Source organism: Panthera onca, chromosome C1 (genome assembly GCF_046562875.1).
Source record: "Panthera onca isolate mPanOnc1 chromosome C1, mPanOnc1 haplotype 2, whole genome shotgun sequence".
NCBI lineage: Eukaryota > Metazoa > Chordata > Mammalia > Carnivora > Felidae > Panthera > Panthera onca.
This window is the reverse complement of record NC_138346.1, coordinates 140392906-140414095: the sequence shown is the minus strand read 5'-3', so window position 1 is coordinate 140414095 and position 21190 is coordinate 140392906. Positions and strand designations below refer to the sequence as shown.

Genomic DNA, 21190 nt, shown 5'->3' with positions numbered 1-21190 from the left:
ACCCTCTTGGATTTAAGACCTGAATTAACTTTGAGTAGAAACACAGGCAAAGTAGAGTTTATTTGGGGGTGGAAGTAGGGTCCCACTTGTGCTAGGGAATGAATTTACAGTGGAGTTCACTTTTCTGTATCACTGTTTCTTTACCTGTAAAGTGAGAATAGAATTAACACCTTGCTGTGTGGATCAAATGAATTAATGAATGGACGGCACTTTGAATGTATAGCACTAAATGTTAGCTAGTGTTGCTATATTGTTAATGCAATATTTTGTGTTGAATGAGCAATTTTTTAGTCAATAATCTTATTTACAAATTTAAGAAGTAGAGTTTATTATAAAGCTACATTAGACGACATCATGGGCAAAAGGTTAAGTATAGGGATTAAGTATAGGAAAACCCCAAATAGACAGGAGTCAGGAATGGATATAATCTCTCTTTCCCTGAGGCTATGTGGTTTCTTACCCTTCATTCTCTAGGTTGCTTTTCCATTCTCTTCTCAGATCAGCTTCTTCTCTATTCTTGCTTGCTGCTCTCATGGCCCATGCTAGAACCTACTCATGGCTTTGGTTTTGCCCTCAGACCTACATAGTTCTTAGTTCCAGAGCCCATCACAATTTGGTACATTCTCAGTGTCAGTTAGAGTCTTGTTAGAGAACAGCTGACCAGCCCTTGGCTTTGGATAAAATGTTCCATTCTGGGATATCCCATGAGCTATGATCAAAGAGCAGAGGTGTTGAATAAAACCACCTGGGCCTGTCCCTTCAGCGAGGGCTAAGGTCCAGGCAATTGCCAGAGAGAGGACTGTGGGCAAGAAAGATGTCTGAGACCATGTATACTACAAACGGTTATGAGTGAAATGAAGGTCCTTCCTGTTATAAATCCTGAGGATGGGAATGTTTAGTGCTCCGGGGTTACCATGCTGGTGGGGTGCCAAACATGGTGTTCTAGAGGTTGATACCAAGCCACTCTCTAGACATAAACATGTCAGCGGGGTTACATCAAAAGATGATCATTCAGGAGAACAGCTCTTTAACATGTGTGAGCCTCAGTTTCATCTCTAAGAATGTCTACCTCACAGGGTATTCGGATTAGGTGAGGACAAGCATCGTATATCTGAACAAGACACTTGGCACCCAGTAGGTGCTCAGTAAATGTTATCGCCTTCTCTTTTCTTTTCCTCCTGCTTGTGCATTGCCCACTGTGGAAATACATCCATCTAAAACAGGCAATTGAAATGATTTTCCTATTTTGTTGTACTTGAAAATAAATGTAATTATTTGTAAGTAATTGATTTAAATAATGTCTATCCAAACACCTTACTAGATTTTTCCTGTTTCTGACAGTAAAAGGAAAATCAGAACCACTTAATACTTTTTATTGATTTCTTGAGATAAATGCTGGTGTGACTTTGCAAGTGTCATTTGTGTATTGAATTTGTAATAACAGACTACTTCAGGATTCTCTCCTAGTATGCAGCTGTCTCTGTAAGATGGTGGTGTTGTCTCTCAGACGCAGCCACCTGGAGAGGCGAGCATTTCCTAGGCTGCTTCCTGATCTCCTTCAGTATTCAGATAAGAGCACCTGGCTCTTTTACCTTCTTAGCCCCCCGATGACACGCTGTCTTCTGGGTGAAGCGTTCTTACTCATCTCAAGACTCATGTGTGCAACTCTGTTCTTAATCCTCTCTTCTCTTTCCTCTGTGCCCTTTCCTCTTCTGCAGTTTTCACCTCTCCCTTAGGCCACGAAGCACTGACATTTGCCCTCATCTTAGGAAAGTCCTTGCAAACCTGCTGCCTTTTCCAGCTACCCCTATTTCTCTTCCTCTGCCGAATTTCCACAAAGCACGGTATGGGTTGATTTTCCCTGCTTTGTCATGCCTCCGTCACTCTCAAACCGATTGACCATGATGTTTCAGCCCATCCACTCTACAGTTCTGCTCTCCAAAGCCATTATGGTCATCTAAGGTTAAATCATATAACCTCCTAACGTCTGATATTGGTTACCATCTCTTTCTTGCTGAGATTTGCTACTTCCTTGGATTCTATGATGCAAGGCTTCGCTGCTTATTTTCCTGCCTCTATGTGGACCTCCTATCCTCCTTGCCACCTCATATTCTATTGGTTTCTTTTGTAGGACTTGACATCATTTATTAACTTACTTGTGTAGTGTGTGTCTGCACTAGACCATAAGCTGCAGGAAGGCAAGGCCCATGTGCATCTTGTTCACCACTGCAACCCACTGACACTACCTTTCTCCTTGTCTCTGAGAATGTGTTTGTCTCCTCTCCCTCACCTTCTCATCTAACGAGGCACAGAGGCCAATTCTACCTCCAAGTTATCTCTCAACTTGATCTGTACATTCCCATTTGCACTGCGCAGCTTGAAGCTCTCATGATGGCTCAGCAGAGTTGGCTGGGGGATGAGTTGACAAATTGGTATCCCTGCTTCCAGCCTATCCCCACGCCACTCTGTCCCTTGCACCGCTATCAAACTGACCTTCCTAAAACACAGCTTGGGTCACCTCACACCCTGCTGTGGACTTCAAATTCATCATAATAGGTTACTGAATCAAGTCTGTATTCCTTTCCCTTCATATGCTGCTCTCAGTTTACCTTTGATGCTTCTCTCCTGCTGCTCCCTATCCTGCTGACTTGTGTGCGTATGAGAAACTGGGCTGCCATAAGCCTGCAAGGGAGGGGCGATGGGTCTACCTTATATTTCTCCACACTAGTGTCCATGCCACTCTAGAGGCCCAGGTTGCACCTACTTAATTGGGAAGGTGAGACAAACTTAAAAAATAGTATCTGTAGGACAGACTAGAGAAACACAATAGCTAAACACACACAATATACTCAATATACTGTTTTATTCAACTTGGAATGAATATATGTGACTCTGGTGGCAGGATTAAAATAAATGTCTCAAGATTGAAATAGACAGTAAAGAACAGTGGTTGAGCACATGGACTCTGAAACTAAACTGACCGGATTTGAGAAGCAGTTCTACCATTTACTAGCCATGTAACTCTGAGCAAGCCACTTAAACCCTCTGTGACTCAGTTTTCCTCATCCGTTAAATGGGGATGATGGAGTTGTGAAAATCACATAAGCGAATACATACAAGATGTTTAAAAGAGGGTCTGGCACGTAGTAAGCCCTATATAACTTTTAGGTATTAGTGGTATTGAATCAACAAATATTCATCAAATATATACAATGGGCAAGGCATTATATAACCTTATTGGATAAGGTATGAGGAAGAAAAGGGGGAAGGAGAAGGTGAAAGTGGGAAAAAATGTCTAGGATAATTCTCATTTTTCTGGCTTGCACAGACACTCAGTGAAATGGATGCTGTTCACTAGGGAAACACAGAAAGAATAGCAGGGAGTAGAACCCTATGTGCTCGAGCTTTATTTATAATTTCCATTGGTCTATTCTTAGGCCTTTTCAACTAGCCATTACTTCTCAAAGTGGGGAACACACAAATGTATATATTATTTTGAAATAACTTTAAGGACCAAGAAGCGCATATCTTTAGGTAGGTTCAAAAAAGATTTTAGAAATAGGAAGAAGTAAAGGTTTAAGGCCCATATTCCTATTCTAAACAGTCCCCAAGAGAAACCATTGGTGAAATGAGAAAATGCACCAGATGAGGATAGGATAATGGTGGGCTCGCTCTACTTCCTAGAAGTGAGGTATGACGTCAGCACCTGCTTTCCCCATTTCTCCCCATTTCCCCATTTCTCTATGGGCCCAGCCAGGGTCATGATCTAGGTCTGAGCTGCCTAGTCTCTGTTTTTCTAAGTTAAAACAGCCAGTGTTTAGAGATAACTGATAGAACAGTAGTGACAGATATGGGGAGTTTGTATTGTTATGAATGATTAACTATCACTTCTCAGCACTCATGTGCAAGATATCGTATTAAGTATGCTAAGTAAGTGAATATCAGTGCAAGATGGGGCTTACCCCCTCACTGTACAAATGAGCAAAGTGGGGTCACGGAGATTTCATAGAATGCATAAGATCTCACAGCCTGTTATTGTTACTAACAAGCTGGCCGTGCAACAAGGCTGACGAGGAACCAACTGGACACTATGACATCATTCCGATTCCTCAATCTTTTTTCAGATATTGATAAAATCAAGTGATTTCTACACCTTGTGTCTTCTCACAATTTAACTAACTCTGTACCTGACAATCTTTAAAAAGACAAAGTATAATTTTCAGAGACAGTAGTGTGTCCTTTTGAACCCAACCCACTCAGGTTTTTGAAAAACATGAACATTGCATTGAGCTGAATTATTTCTTTTTTTCCCCCTATCTTGATCCTCATGTATATCTCTTTTTAATACTCCATTTAAAATAATGTAGATAGAAAAATGGTGATGGCATCTTGTCTGTGTGTGTGTGTGTGTGTGTGTATTTGTGTGTAGTGAAGAAAGAAATCTACCTAAAATTTCCACCCTCACGGTGGTTTGTGAACCCACACCTTTTCTTCCCACTGAAGTTAAAGAAAGAATAATCACACAAGTCTGGGGGGTTATTCTCCTGCTGGCTAAAATGGCCTGGTAAATACCCTGAACAATCTCTCCCCTCTGTTATCTCTGAATCCTCTCACATGCTCCGCGTTCTGCTTCTGGAAAACCCAGATGCTCTGGGCTCTGGCTTCGTCTCTGCCTAACATCTGATTTGAAACACTGCACTGAAGCCATCTGCTGTATTTGGGGAATAAAGGCGTGGGGGTGAGCAATGATTTTACAAATGTGTCCAAATAGGGCAATCGAGAGAAGGATAATAAGACGGGGTTGCCTGTTTGGTGCCGAGCCCTCCGATCGGCTACCCAGCAACTTCTCAGGGTATTTGCGTTCTCTGCCTCACGCCAAGCTTGCCTCGGCTTGTGCATCTCACTGTTCCTTGGCAGTACAATATCTGGAATATCCTCTGACTAAACTGAACATTTTTAATGGCGAAATGAGAATTCTGAGGTTCAGAAACAGACTGTGATGGATTGAAAAGTTGCTATTCTTGAAGGATGCGCTTGAGTTCCTCAGCATCCTTTGTGACATGCATATCTGGAACAGCTATGATTCTTGTTTCCTTCCCTCACCGTGGACCCATTTCCAACCGAGCTGGATGTGTGCCCTTTCCAGCTCTGCGCGGGGATTTTGGTGGGCTGTTTGCAAGTTTTATTGAACATCTGTAAATCCTCAGCTTGGGTATGCTTCCAGCTACTACTTTAATCTGTTCCTGGGATGCAGCGCTCTAGGTTTTTAGCAGAGGGGGCTGGGGAGACATCTGTTCGCTGCTGCAAGTGGAAAATCGAATGGTGAACTCAAGTTTCCCATGCGCGAGGGAGCATGATGAGGAGCCCCTGTGGGACCTCAGTTACCTTCCTTAGCACACTACGCTCTCTTTTTCCAGAGAAGTGAAGTCTCTGAGAATCATGTTTTTCAAATTATCGTACATGAAGCATACAGGGCTGCATGGGGCAGGGAAATCATACATAATTTTTTTTTTCAGACATTCTTTCTTGCAGAAAGAAAGAGTAGGGAGAGTAGGGAGGCGTCTGTGGGGCTCACAGAGACACCTCATGGAGACAGGGTGAGTGAGCGGGGAGAGGATGGGAAGGCGGCTGGCATCACCTGGGGCGGAGGAGGGTGCTGAAGGATCGGGCGGGTGGGCACAACGGGAAACCACGCCAACCAACATCTGTGCTGTGTCTCTGTGCCAGCTCTTGGTGCTTGACTCCTCATGGAGGCTGGATCTGTGCGCAGCCAAAACCTGTTGCATTGCTGGCTTGTGTGTGAATTTTCCAAGGCTTTGGCTCACATACTTTGCAGCCTGTCCACAAAGCACGCTGGTTCCACCCACAAGAAAAGCGACTCACTCAGAACCCGCTGCTGTCCCAGCGTTTCTCCTGGAAGCTGTGTTTGTCTCTGGATGGTGTCGGGTGTGTTGATTTCCACCCGACTTTTCAGCATGTTTCTGTCAGTCTCTCAGGAGTGAGTGTTTGCTGAGATTTTTTTTTTTAATCATTCTACAGACATGTGAAATACTCCCACAGTTTTTCACACAATCTGGGAAGTTCAAATATTCTTCTCTAATCTTTGAAGACACTGATCGTCAATTTAGAACTTGAAAATCCCAAAATCTCAAGTCAAGAAAAAAGTTTTTCTTCTAAAAACAACAACAACAAACCATTAATCAAACCCGCTGGACATTTAGGCCTCCCCACTTCCCTCCACCCCTTAAGAAAGGACACTGCAAGAGTAAACTGAAGCTACTTTGTGCTGACCCTGGTGTTTTCTTGCTATCATCTGAATACTTAAAAAATGCGTGTGTTAATGGGTTTGCATTGATAACCTCCTCTCCTGGCAGGAGTGCCCAAGGAACTGTCCTTTTTTTTTTTTTAATTATTATATAAGTGGGAAAACTTCATTCGTTTCTTTCAAACCCAGAAAGAAGACCCCCAGACTGACAGTTTCAACTTAATATATGAAAATAATAACACTAATGAATGTCATTAACTGACCACTCTTCTGGGCCAGACCCTTTATGAATGCTGTCTTCAATCCCACAACATCCCTTCAAATCATTATTGTCATCCCCATTTTTGAAAAATAGAAAAATCAAGGCTCCAGGTTACGTGAATTGATTAAGTTCACGTAGCTGCTGAGTGATGGGGTTGGAATTTGAACTTGGCTCTCTCTGAATCCCAATCTCATGATCTTTACTGATGTCTTTCTCCAGCATGAATTGCATTCTCTGAGAGGACTAAGAATGTCAAGCAAATTGTACTTGAGAGACATTGGTAATTAGGGCAGCAGAGGTAGTAATCACAGCATTTGCTTATTAATTACAGAGCAGTGGCCCACTAAACGCAGGAACCGTTACATGCATTATCTTACTGAGTTCTCCCAACTATAGAGCCTGTCTTCCTCGACCTTTAAGTTGCCCTAACACGGTGATACACCTTGGAGTCCTTGGTAAGTGCCAAGACACGGCACAGTCATCTACTGCCATTGCCCAAGACCCGGGTTCCAGGATACTCCTCCTTCATGCCTGCCCTGCTTCTGTTTGGTTCTAGTCCCCCAGTCTCAGCTCCAAAGAATATCCCTTTTCACTTTCAACCCTGCTTTCATCTTTTTGATATATTAGCTGCTATTGTTTGTCTCTGCTGGACCCCCAACACCAAAGACTTTGGTTGCCACTCACTCTGGTATTATTTGACTGATCTGGTAGGACAGCCCACCCAGAATCAAATTAAATTGGAAGGTCAGGTCAGCTGGGAAGCTGTCAGGGAGGAAGCCCTACCCAGACTCAGCTTAAATTGGGAGGTCAGCTGGGTCATTTCCTAGGGTGTCAGTAATTCAGAGCACTAGAATATTCCTGGGCTCTAAACTATCCGTGGAAATATGAAAAGATAGAGAAAAATGATATTTCTGGAACTCCTCTCAGGGTTAGGAAACCACAGAGAAGCTGCTTTGGAGGGGAGGTGATGAGACACTGAAGGTAAATTCTTGAGTAGTTTAGCAAGAGCCCAACTGCTAAGAAAAAAGGGGAGATAGAATTTGATAGACAGCAGTTGTTCTTTCTCATCTCAGCCCTCAACATCTTCCATAGATAGTGTCAAACAGCTATTTTTTAAAAAATAATACCCGATTAAGGACCACCAAATTGTTAGCTTGCTAGGTATCCAGTACATCTCGGTCTAATGCTAACTCCCAACAGTTCCAGAATCTAGGTGTTAGAATTAGGTTCCTTGGCTAGTACTCAAGTACCAGTTCCTCCTCCTGTGAAGCATATTTAGACTAGTTGTAGACATCACCATCATCATCGTCATCATCACGTTTTCAGATGAGGAATTCTGAAAGTATTTTACCTATAAAATACTCAAGGTTTTTCATCCAGGAAAAAGTGATGGCTTCTAAAACTACACCTTGAAAGGGAAACTAACACTATTCCAAAAATCTAACAGTGGTCATAGAAGACTAGAACTGGTCTTCCATATTTCCTGTGAAATGAACTGCCTCTGTATCTCTTCCTAGTATGTTTGGAATGCTTCTTTCTCTCTTTTGTTTCCCATTGTTTTAAAGTAGGCTCCATGCCCAATGTGGAGCCCAGCGTGAGGCTTGAACATATGACCCTAAGATCCAGACCTGAGCTGAGATCAAGAGTTGGACACTTAGCCGACTAAGCCACCGAGGCACCCCTTGGAATGCTTATTTCTTAAAAGCATCCTAACTTATGCTGAGAGAAAGTGAGTTATATTACTGCTTGTTCTAGAATATGTTCTCGATGAATAATAATAAGCACATATGTATCTATAGTGATGACACTTAAAGGACATTTTTATATTCTTTCTCAATTGCTTCCATCTGACCAAGAGTAACGTTGGGTTCCCTTGGTTGAGGAGCATTTCCATTAAAGTGTCTGAAGGGTTCTTTTGTTTAGGGCTAAATAACTGAGGGGGAAGGAACTCAAGATGACCTAAGAAGTAAACGCTACACATTACATCAAGAGTGAACTCAAATTTAAATATATTTTTAAAATTCAAAACATATACAGGCATCCCTGTGGTATGAGAGTTCTGATGCATTCTGGGAGCTCTAGATTGGAGGTGGTTTGGGGTTGGTGATGCCCTTCTTCAGCCACTTTTTAATTCCTCCTCCGTGGCTGTGTCTCATTCACAACAGACTCCATGGCTGCCGGGGCTGGAGGCAGTGTCCTGGGGACGTCCTCTAGGAGTGCTGGTCCTGGTTGTTAGCTGAGTTCTGCCCACTGGATTGTTAAGAGAGAAGTCCGGGGTCCACGTGGACTGCAGGGCTGGTTGCAAAGTCATGGACCCACTGAGGCAATGTAACACATAGCTCGTCTTTCTTTACCCGGAGAGTAAAGCGTGTTTCTCTCTTTGTTCTACCTGTTGAAAATTAACAAAGAATAATAATCTAGGGAAGACCCTTGAAAATAAAAAGAAAGAAAAAGAAAAAGAAAAAGAAGAACTAGGAAGGAAAGAAGAAAAAAAGTGAGGCGAAGCCTAAGAAAGCAGATCCAGACCTTTGACCCTTGCTTCAGCCACCCGTGCTCTGTCATTTTCTCGTTTCCTGTACTGAAGTTCTTCTGAATCAGATTTTGATTGAAAAAGGAGTCTACGACAAAGATGAAAAAAATTAAAAACCATTTATCTTGTTCAGTCCCTTCATTACACACATGAGTAAAACGTGCTCTAAGCAGGCTTTAATAGCTAGGAATATCAGAAATACCATGTATTGTCTTCTCTGTTTGGGGCTTAGTAAAATATATTGTGCATTATAATGATGACCTGTTATGACTAGCTACATGGAAGTTAGATATCATCTGTATTCACACAGTCTTTCCAGAAAATATTACTCCCATCCTGTGGCAGGAGTGCTCCATTCCCTTGTGCGGGTGAGAAAAATTCCTTGGGAATAATAATATCTTCTCCCTTAGAAGTGCTTCCTGTATTGCAAAGTTGCTGCCATATGGTTCCTGTAAAGGTTCTGCCAAAATCCCTGTGGTTCTCGCAAGAGCCTCTACCTCCTCTGTTCTTTTAATCTCCTGCTGTGGCGGCAGACATGGGAGAGACAGACAAGCTGCAAAGGGAAGTCGATGAAATGAAATTAAAGCCCTACAACTGTGTTTGTGTCAATGTAGATGGGGGTCCCCCCTCCTCGGTTTGCTCGCAGAGGTGGGTGTGAGAACCTATAGGAGTGTCTGGAAGAGATCCTGCGGAAGTCATTTTGCCCAGAGCTGGAGGAGACGCAAAAGGCAAGTATCAAGTCTCTGGAAGGCCCTGGTGGGGAGATAGCGGAGGGGGGTGGGGGCTGGGGGTGGCATTTCAAGGGGGACAAGCTTCGTGGAATTTTTACTTTCTAGAGGGAAGAGAACAGTAGCTGGAGGCTGGTCTGCATTTGTAAAACAACATACAAGACTACCATTCCTGACTCTGTTCTGGCAGACGGGGGAGAAACAGGCTTGGTGCCCATGTGGGGACTGTTTTTTTTTTTTTCTCCTTTCATGATGGCTTTGAGTCCCTTCTGTTTCTTGGTGAGCTGTGTTTTGGTTGCTAAGTTGGGTGTGGATTTGTTTTGTATACCTGCACGTGCATAGTTTTTTTCTTTTTTTTTTTTGTCTTTAATAATAACTTATATGGATCATCTGTTTCTATTTTGCTATCGCTGTTCGAAGTAGGTAAGATGAAAACAGAATTTTGGTATCTGCAACTCATTCCGAAAATTGTACTGAAGAAATAAAATTCCTAGCCTGGGCTTGCTGAGACTGACAAGCCCATTGGGGTTTATGTTTCTGACCTAATATCACTTCCTTCCCAGCTGTCGAGATGTGGACCCATCAGAAGGTTTGCCACACGTGTTGGGGAGCAGAGAGGTGAGACAAAGGTCGCCTGGGATAGCACGCATACCGGTCTTCATGCTAGCCAGAGGTCCGTGCGTGTAAGTTCTGTGGGTGATGTTCCTCCGCCTTGGCAAGTGATTGCCACTGCGCGCTTCTCCACGATCCTTCTCCTGCGCCGGCTTGGGGATGTTGTACCTCTGATGTCGCTGGTGGGCCCGGGGCTTCCGCCGGTTTTGACTGAGACAGTGAACGGCTCTCACTCCCCCCCTTCTCTCTCCCCTATTTGAATTGTCTGTGTGTGCTTGAAGATGAGGTAATTAAATACATCCTTGAAGGATACAGAAAGCAATAACACTCCTCTCCTTGCCTGATTCTGGGGGAGCACAATTCCTTAAACTACCAGGTTGGCTTGTCAAATGAGTTATTGTTTTTCAAAATATAGCCTGAACGGCATCCGTTATAATTAAGGCTTCTGGCTTTCGGTTTAAAGTGATATTTGCCAGTAAAAGCCTGCCAAAAAATAAATAAATAAAAGCGGGCTTACCGTTAAATATTGATTTAAGCTTGGAAACTGGCTCCAAATTTTGTTATACCAGTCTTGATCTCTGTGGCCTCTGGGCATCTATTTCAATTTGGTCAAATTGAAATGGGGAGGGACAGTGCCAGGCTAACAGCAAGGTGATCCAATATAGTACGATGAGTTGTATTTGATGAAAAAGAGCCAGGCAGAGTCGTCTACAGATCCTGGGGACAGGTGAACTGAGCTCAGCTACAATAAGAGCTGATGGGCATCTTAACTCATCTTATGGGCTGACCTGAGCCGATGATGGGTTTTCTGTAATGTAAAAAATGTTGAGTAATCTTTTGGGGGCAGTATGGGATTTTTGTTTTGTGTTGTTTCTGCCTTTCTGCATATCCTGCTAGATGCAGGCTTCTCCTCCAGCTGGCCACTTTCCTCAGGATCCTTTCATGTCACTGGCAGGGATATTAAACAGCCCAGATCGAAAACTTTTTCCTGTGAACTGAATTTTTCGCTCCCTAACTGGAGGTTTTCTCCTATCCAGGAGAAAAGGTAAGGTCCTCAGGAGAATTTTCTCCCCCGGAATGTATTTACTTGAGGCTTGTTATTATCCACCTCTGTCTCTGACAAGAGAAGGCAAACAGGAAGAGGAGGGTTAAAAGTTCCTGAAAAAAGGGCTCTTGATGAGACTGAGCTCCACGGGTGCAGAGTGCCTGAGATCCATTCATTTCGACAACCTCAGTTATTCCGGTGCCTCTCATCATCTGTAAAGTTAACAAGGGCTGATAAGACATGATGAGGCAGGGTACTGGTTTGTATTTCCAGCCTCATAAATATTTCACAATACCATTTTCTTACAATCAGATACATTAGTTTGCCAAGTGTGGATGCTGCTGGATGCTCGCTCGGTGCTGGTGTTTCACAAAAGCCCTGCTTTTAAACCGGCACATTTAGGGCCCTGAGGTGCACATCACTTGCCACTGTACCTTGCTTTCAAATGCATGTTCTAATTCGGGTGAGAGAGTTGCTGTCTGACCTCTAGAAACTGCTGCTGTCTACCTTGAAAAATATATTGTTATGCTCTACAGGCAAAAAAGCATCCCTCTTAGCCACATTCTCATATTCTTTTTCGTTTTCCAGCCCTGCTATGCCCTTGTGTTTCTTTGTACTTCACACTGTGGACAGTAGAATCAGGAGCCAGAGGGTGAGTTTAATTTGGAACAGACCCCCCTGTCTTGATAGAACTGCCTTTACTCAGGCTCAAACACAGCAACCTGCAATTTCCTGAGGCCGTAACTCAGCCGGGGCTCTCACAGGCTCTAAAAATGAAGTCCAGACTCAGCACCTCTCAGAGCTCACCCAGCTCCTACCAACAGCACAGAGTGGTGTGGACGCCCGAGTCAGTCGAGTAGCAATGGTTTTCTCCCTGATGCAATCAAACGGAGTGCACGGATATCACTTGATTAACAGCTGCGGTATTAATTTCCCTTTTTGGTTGCTTGACTCACAGCAAGAATCATGTCAAGGCAGCAGAGAAGCAATTAAATTGATTTTAATCTTTGTCAGAGAAGATAACATGCCTCTTTCTCTTCTCATTTAAATAATTAAAGTTTCAGTAGGTATTATTTCTGGCTTTAAAGAAATTGGTATCTTAATGTAATAGAATCCTTGTAATTATATACTTAATGGTTCTTAATAAGTTAATCATGGTTTTTCATTTAAAATGTATTTTTTACTTATTAAATTTTTTTGTTATAGTATCTTTGCTTTTAAGGAGAAGGGGGGAAACACAAAGAAATAGATATAAAACAGTTCTGTCATTTCTCATTATTAATCCTTTCAACAGCTATCTCCTCCTCCTTTTGTGGTGCATTGGACTTAAGTTTGAAGTAATATTTTTACATTTCAGTGCATTTACAAGAAGCCCACTTCTTTTAATGACAACATATTTAATTTTAATGATGATGGAGTTTTTGGCTTCTATGAAAATTTCCTTAAAGAACATCATGTGTATTTCAATTGCGTGGAGTGCCTTTAAACTTCACATTTCATTAAGGTCTTAGAGAAATATTGAAAAAATATTGCAAATGGTTTCATTCCTCTTTGGTACTCGGTCAGACATTCTACAGTTATTTTACTCCTCACCCCAATATTGTGAAATGCCTTGTAAACATTTCAGAGCAAAGACAACAGGGGTAGAATGCACAGATTGAGTGGCCCTCCTCATTAGAGGTACATTTTCACTGTAATGCATGTGTAGCCCCCAGGATATTGAGCATCACATAATTTAACTGTCGTCAACCCCCGTCGCTACCACTGGGATGAGTGACTTCTGAAAGAGGGGAAGTGTTATCCCAGAGAGAGACTAGTTCGCAGTTCAGATCCCGATCAAGAAATGAACATTTCACCAAAAGGCTTCAAAATGCCTCCTCCTCTTTCAGGATGGTGAACATGGATCAAGAGGAGAGAGACCACAGGCCCTGGACCAGAACCATCAAGGTTAGGGAGAGGCAGCATCCTGGAGCTGTCCCCTTTACCCAGAGTTTTGGAGGGATGCAGTCTTCTGTAGAAATTAATTGATAAAGACTGACTTGTTCGCTTGGTATTTTGAAAGAGAGCTTCTGCAAGCTTATATATGCTATAAATCACCAAATGTTGATGCCTGTTGGTGGACAGATTGGAAAAGACACCTCTTCCTCCTGGCACGACTAGCACGGGACAGGCTGGATTTCAGCCCCTACTCCTACCACTCCCCCACACCCACCAAGTGGGTGCTTCTTTGCAGTGCGCAATCTGCACAACTGTACGTGGCTTGAAAACATGCATAAGCTAAAGCTAACAACTCCTGAAACAAATTCTGAAGCAAGGAGTGAATATATTAATGCCAGTGGCAAAGAAGGTGAGCAGTATGGGCAGAAGGAAGCATCACAGAGACTGCAAAAAGAATGCTGTAGACCAGCTCATAGTAGACACTTCTTGGCCATGCTGGTTAAGAATTATCACCAGTTTCTTAGGACTTGGAAACTTGGAAATACACTGAATGTCCTTTCTAGTTTGTTATAGCGTATGTATGTGTGGTTCCCGTTATAGAGTATATCTTTGGTCATTCCTATTTAATCTTGAAGCTGTTAATCCCCATATGACTGTTACATTGAAGATTCTGAAGCCCAGAATATTCAAAACCAGCATTCCTTACTGGGAAAGGATGTTTATACAAACACTGAGGCATGGAAGGGAGTTAGGGGGAAAAGGGAAAGCAAATGTCATTCCAGGCAGAGGAAATGAGTTAGGCAAGGGTGTGGAGGTGCATTAAGAGGATGGAGTCTTTTAGGAAGTGTTTTTGCACCTGATTAAATCTGGGTGTCCCTGGAGATACTGAGTTGATTATAGCACATTCCCTGCCCCGGAGGAGCTAGAAGTATTTTGACATCTACCCTATTTGATCTTCACACAAATTCCATAAATTAAGTAGCGAAGATCTTATCAACTGAAAATCACTGGGGAGGAAATTGGAGCCTAAAAAAGTACACAACACTTAAGGTTACACAGCTAATTCTAGGTAAGCTGGGACTGAAACCCAGCCCCCCAGTGGCCAGCCTGTGTCTTCCAACTAGATCAGAAGAGGAGGGTAGCTTTTTCCTCCCTCCTTAGGATAGGGCAGCAAACTTTTTCTACAAAGCATTGTTATGATTATGATTATGATTTATCAGTCAGTAGATATGGAGGAAGAGAGTATAATCAGGTCCATTCACTTCTCTTGGCTACTAGTGAAAATATAAAAATTTTTGCAGGGTGAGTTAGCAGGAGTGAAATGCAATGAAAAGTGTATTTGTGAAGAGAATAAAGTTGATTGAAGGAGTGCTGAGTATTCATATCTTTAAGTTTATTTACAAATAAAGAGTTAAAAAATAACTGTACACTTATCCTGGTGAGCACTGAGTGATGTAGAGAATTGTTGAATCACTACATTGTATACCTGAAACTAATATAACACTGTATGTTACCTATACTGGAATTAAAATTAAAAACTTAATAAAAAAATGAATTCATCCTGCCAATGAATTTCCTGTAAACAAGCATTCTCCTCTAAGAACACTGATCACAAGGCATGTTTCTAATGGGACACTACCCATGTTCAGGGATCTGTCTTATTTACTCTTTTGCCAGTAGTCCCTAGCATAATGTCTGGGCTAGAGGATTCATTCATTCATTCAACAAATATTTATTGAGCACCTACTAAGTGGTGGACATTATTCTGGGAACTTAGGATACAGCAGTGAACAAAATGGATAACCTAAAAGATACACTCATAGAGCTTATATTCTGGTGGAATAATTTAGTATTTATACAAGTAAATAAACAACCAAGATGTGTTATGAGGAAAATCAAACAGGGATTGTGATAATGACTAAACGTGATTCAGATGGGTGGCAGGGGCGTCCTCTTTGAGGAAATAATATTTGAACTGATATGTGAATGTGAAGATTCAAATGTAGGAAAAAGCTCGGTGTGTATCAAAGATGGAAGGAAGGCAGTGCGGCTCGAGGCTGAATGCACAAGAAGAGAGAAGGGATGTGAGGATGAATGTGAGGGGTTTAGAGACGGTCGTGTCAAAGAGCGGGGTGAGAGTTAGGTGACGTCAAAAGCTGATCCATGCTGCTGGAGTGTTGAAAACACCATGCTACAGAATTTCTTTAAAATTTCATCAAAATTAAAAATGTTTGTGCTCCAAAAGACACCATCTAGAAAGTGAAGAGATAGTCCAATGGGAAAAAATATTGGCAAATCAGATATCCGAAAAGGGACTTATGTCCAGAATATATAAAGAACTCTTATAACTTAATAGTAAAAAGACAAATAATCCAATTAAAAATAGGCAAAGAATCTGAATAGGCATTTCTCCAAGGAAAAGATACAAATGACTAATAAGCAAATGAAAAGATGGTTGGCATCATTAATTGTCTGAGAAATGCAAATCAGAATCATGAAATAGCCCTTCATACCTATTAGGATGGCTGTAATAAAAAAGATGATAACAAGTGTTGGCAAAAATACGGAGAAATCAGAATCTTCATAAGCTGGGAATGTAAATGGGAACATTAAGTGGTACAGCCACTTTAGGAAACAGTCTGGCAGTTCCTGTAATGATGAAACATGGAGTTACCACATATCCTAACAATTTTATTCCTAGGTATGTGTTCAAAAGAAATGAAAGCCTCTGGACACATGAAAACTTGTACAGCCAAATGTTTATAGTGGCATTATTCATAGTAGCCAATAGGTAGAAACAATTCAAATGTCCAGTTTGTCCAACTGAAAAATTAATAAACAACATCTGGTATATTGGATGGGGTTTTGGGGTTATGGTGGGGTTCGGAGCCAATGGCCAAGAAAGAATTCTTGACGTCTTGAAGACTAAAGCATGGGAACACGACCTATGGGCAAAAGAGCTGTACTGGGGTTGTGAAGAGTGACTCATATGCTATGGGGCTGGGGGAGGTAAAATCAAGAGGAGGTTTCTTAAAGGGATTTTCCATATGCTAAAGACTGGATTACTGGAGGCCTAGGTGTTGTCAAGCTAAAGTTGTTTTTCCCTCTGGCAAAGCATTAACGTTAAGACAGTAAGGAGTTCCTGGAAAAACGTTCTACTCTTCCTGCCTCAAGTATTTGTCAATGGGCTGCAGGGTATAAGGAAAGTCAATTTTATCTGCCATTTCCTTCTTTTCTTTGTTCCCCACATCACTCTGGAAGGAAGGGTGATGTTGGGGCTCCAGGAAACTGAGTCTATAGGTTTCTGGAGATTAGGCTATTGATAAGATTGCCTTTTTCTTTGTAATTGTACTAAGATAGTTGTAAACTGATGGAGATTCTTAACAGTTCAACCATCTGCTTTCTGTCCTTTCCTTTGTTCTTTGGCAGCCTGGAGAGCCTGAGGAATATCACACATATCCCACTTGGGGAGGGAGTTGTGCTGGCTTGTGCTTTGCCCTCAGCTTGCCTTATGGTCCCTCATCATATTCATACAATGGAATTTTATTTCGCCATAAAAAAGAATGAAGCACTGATACATGCCACAACATGGATGAACCTTGAAATTATGCTAAGTGAGAGAAGACAGTCACAAAAGACCACATAGTATATGGTCCCATTCATATGAAATTTCCAGAATGGAGAAATCTGTAGAGACAGAAAACGTATTAGTTGCTTAGAGGATGAGATCATGGGAAGATAGAGGAGTGATAGCTAAAGGGTATAGGGTTTCTTTCTGAGGTGATGAAAATGTTCTAAAACTGACTGCGGAGATGGTTGCACTTAATCTGTGAAGATACTACAAACCATCAAATTATGTACACTTGAAATGGGTGAATTGTATGGTTTATGAATTACATCTCAATAAAGCTGTTAAAAACCACTAAAAAAAACCCAAACACACCCCAAAGCCTGAAGGTAGGCCTCACACTCACTAAGATTTTCAGGCTTTTCAGATAAAATTTACTAGTCCCATCAGAATATCTTTGTGCCCAACGGAGAATCATCAATGAAACTATTCTTAGAACACAAAGCTTTCCTTCCTAAAATACTGGAAAGGAGCAACACCTTGAACACCACAGGAAACCCATAAATACCTAATTTGCACCACTGCATGATAAAAGCAGCTTGCTTCTTCCACTCATTAGCAACACTCAAAAATATATTCTAGCTTCTTGCCTGCTAAAAGGATATTTACATTTCCTCTTTGCACCAACCACAAAAGCCCTGGTTATTCCCACAGTTTCTCTGCAGTTTTGGTCCACTTGAACTGTATTTGGAAAGCAGGCAGAGAGCCATTCTGGGACAAACGCAGTGGTGAAAAGTGCATGTGCTACATGAGAATTCATTTAAATTAATGCGTTTGGAATCATGGAGTTCTAAGTGAATTGAATTTGGAAACTATTTCAGTTTCAGATGACAGGAAGCCAGCCATTGTATTCCACTACAAGTAACATGCTCTTTATCCTGTAGATGACAATCATTGCTTGCAGAGGCAAATTTGAAGTCCTTTACGATAGGAGAAAATCTTAATCATCTTTGTACTCTCTACAAGTTAGGGCTTTTGTACATAATACATACAAAAAATTTTAATTGAATTTGGATTAATAGGTCATGAGGGTTTGAGAATAGGATCAAGAAAATTTTTCAGTGATTGAACATATGACATATGTTGACGTAAGAAGGAAATGGAAGGTAAGACTTTCCCAGTAACTTTTAGCCCGAGAAAGTCAAGCACTGTATCTGGTAGACACAAGCATTCAGTTCAGTGGATGGGGACTCTCTGTGGCAGAATAGTTCACCAGGCTTTGCCACAGTTTACACGAGATATCTAATTTTCTTTCATTATGAGACTCTCAAGAGCTGGAGTATATGGGGTTTTGTATTTGCCAGTCATAGGAATCAAACTTGCCTCTTCCCTTTCTCTTGCCTCAATGTTGACAATAATGAGGCACTACCCTTGTGTGTGAAGCTTAGTCTGAAAAAGCCTATTGGCTTCCCTTTTGGAAAAAAAAAATTAACGGTGATTTCCATCAGTGTCTCCCTAACCTTTTCTCTTTCCTCCATCTAGTAGAGCAGAGCCTATTTTCTCATCTTCTCTGTGTCCATTCAGGTTACATGGATGAACCTGAAATGTCCCAGTCTCCTAAATGCATTTCTGAATGTTGGAGATATGTTTCAAAATCCTAGGTATAGGGTACTAATGCCATCTTTACCACACATATGGCTCTTAACACTTTACAGCTCAATTTTCTGCTTAAAAGGGTGCCTCTTATAAACCAGCAAATACAGCAAGTGACTAATTAGCCAAATTAATGAGGGCTTGTTTACTTGAAGTCCCCAGTGCCCTTGGAACTTGGGATGTTTCATTATTACAATCTGCAAGTGGTTTCCTCCAGTTAATTTTTAACATACGGCTCTTGCCTCTTCTCAGTAATATGTAATATCCTAATACTTCAGAGGGGCTTGCGAGCATTAACTCATTATTCCTCATAGGGGACTACTGGAAGGCTGAAACAAAAAGGAATCATAGTGCTTTTTTGTCAACACTGATTTTTCGCATACCTTATTACAAATCCTACTCTATAGGCCAAAAGCAAAACTAGTAAAGAGCAACCATTAAAGCCCATTCTGAGAAAAAGATAGAAAGGAATAAATATATGTAAATATGAAAGAAATTTCTCTTTGCCACGTAATAAATGATAAATAAGCTAAGAAAAGTCATTCCCCTTATAGCCCTTTGTCTTCTAATTGGAGATAAACTCAAATCTAATTGGGCACATGGAAGCAAGTATCTAGATGCACATTCAAAAGTGATGTGTGCATCTAGAATATATACAGAAAGAAGTGAGGTGCACATGTAGAGTACATTCAGAAGTAAGGAGTGCATCTAGAACATTTACAGAGCGAGATCTGCATGTAGACCACATTCAGAGTGATATGCATGAGTGATGTCACAGAAATGATGAAGTCGGAAGCTCTAAGAACTGGTTCTTCCAGTGAGGTAGCCATTTAACCAGTAAAAACAGATAGACTCATGTTTTTCAGAACTCTAGAATCTAATTTAAAAAAAAAAAAAACCTTAAGATAATGGAGAGAGAGATTAATGAAGAAAGTGATTGCTAAATTTCAGCATTTAGGGAAATCTCTGTCAGGTCATTGAGTGTCTGCTGAGATTGAAGCAGACCTTAGGGATCACACATAACAAAGAATACAGTCTGCAAAAAATAGTTGGAAAAAGTCACTTAACAAATGGATGACTGAAGCCCTCAGCAAACAATAACAGCAAACCATGAAGGAAGAGAGACTCTGATTTTCAGAGTTACCACATTTTAATGTCAAACGTCAACAAAATTTTCAACAAAAATTATAAGGCATACAAAGACACAGGATAGTATGGCTATTCACAGGAAAAAATAAATTGACAGAAATGAGTCCTGAGCCAGCTCAGACATTAGGTTTACTAGAAAAAGACTTTAAATCTAAAGATCTAAATGAAACTGTTGGATAAAGAACTAAAGGAAACCAGCAGAACAAATGAATGAATAAATAAAGAACATCAATGAAGCCATAGATATTATAAGAAAGAAATGAAATAGAAATTTTGAAGGTGAAAAGTACAATAGCTGAAATGAAAAATTTGCTCGAGAGATTCAGCAGTAAATTTGAGAAGGCAAAATAAACAGTAAACTTAAGGACAGGAATATTGAAATTGAGTCTAGGAGCAGAAAGAGAAAAAAAGAATGGAGAAAAAAGAAAAAAACCTAAAGGATTTGTGGGACTCTATCAGCTATACCAACATATAATTATGAGAATTGCAGAAGGTGAAGAGAGAAAAGGGAAAGAAGTCATATTGAAGAAATAATGGCTGAGAATTTCCCAAAATAGATGAAAGACATGAATCTACACATCCAAGAATTGCAACAAACCTTAAATAGGGTAAACTCCAAAGAAACCCACAGCAAGACATCTTATTATCAAACTACTAAAAGCTAAATACAGAGAATATTGAGAAGAGCAGTTAAAAGCAATTCATCACTGACAAGTGATTCTTAATAAAGTTAACAACTGACTTCACAGCAGAAAGCATGGAGGGCAGAAGGCAGTGAGTGACATGTTGAAAGTGCTGATAGCAAAAAAAAAAAAAAAAAAAACAAACACAGAAAACCCAACTCAAAATTCTACATCTAGAAAAACTACTTTTCAAAAATGAAAGAGAAATTAAGACATTTCTCAATAAACAAAAGCTGAAAGAGCTCATTGCTAATAGACATGCTCTGCAAGAAATGCTAGTCTTTCAAGTTGAAATGAAAGGAAACTAGATAGTGACTTGAAGCCATATGAAGAAATGAAGAACTTTGGTATAAGTAACTTACATAGGTAAATATAAAAGCCATATTATTGTATTTTTGGTTTGTAACTTTTGATTTTCTTGTATGATTTAAAAGACATGCATAAGATTAATTATAATTCTAGGTTAATGGGCACACAGTATATACATATCTAATTTGTGATGATAAGGGCATACGGGGAGAGAGAAGTACAGGAGCACAGATTTTGTATGCTATTAAAGCTTAGTTGGTATCAATTTAGATTGTTAGAGACATAGTATGTTAATTGTAATCTCCGTGATAATCACTAACAAAAGTAACTGAAGAAATATACAGGAAAGGAAATGAATAGGGAATCTAAATAGTACACTAGAAAAAATGAAAACAAGAGAAGGCAGTGTCAGAGGAATTGAACAAAAAGATATAATACATAAAGAAAA

The 21190-nt window shown here is 40.8% G+C and overlaps 1 protein-coding gene across 3 annotated transcripts in view; it reads left to right on the top strand.

Moving 5' to 3' along the window:
- RWDD3 (RWD domain containing 3) overlaps nt 1-13950 on the top strand; it is a 249599-nt gene extending 235649 nt beyond the window's left edge. The window contains exons 7-9 of one of the 3 annotated variants that reach the window (XR_013557483.1): nt 9672-9785; nt 10349-10403; nt 13332-13950. The gene's annotated coding sequence lies outside the window, so the exon portion shown is untranslated. Of the gene's footprint in view, nt 1-9671; nt 9786-10348; nt 10469-12030 lie in introns of all 3 variants that reach the window. The other 2 variants (XR_013557482.1, XR_013557481.1) reach the window with 2 other exon arrangements.
- The last annotated feature ends 7240 nt before the right edge of the window (nt 13951-21190 follow it).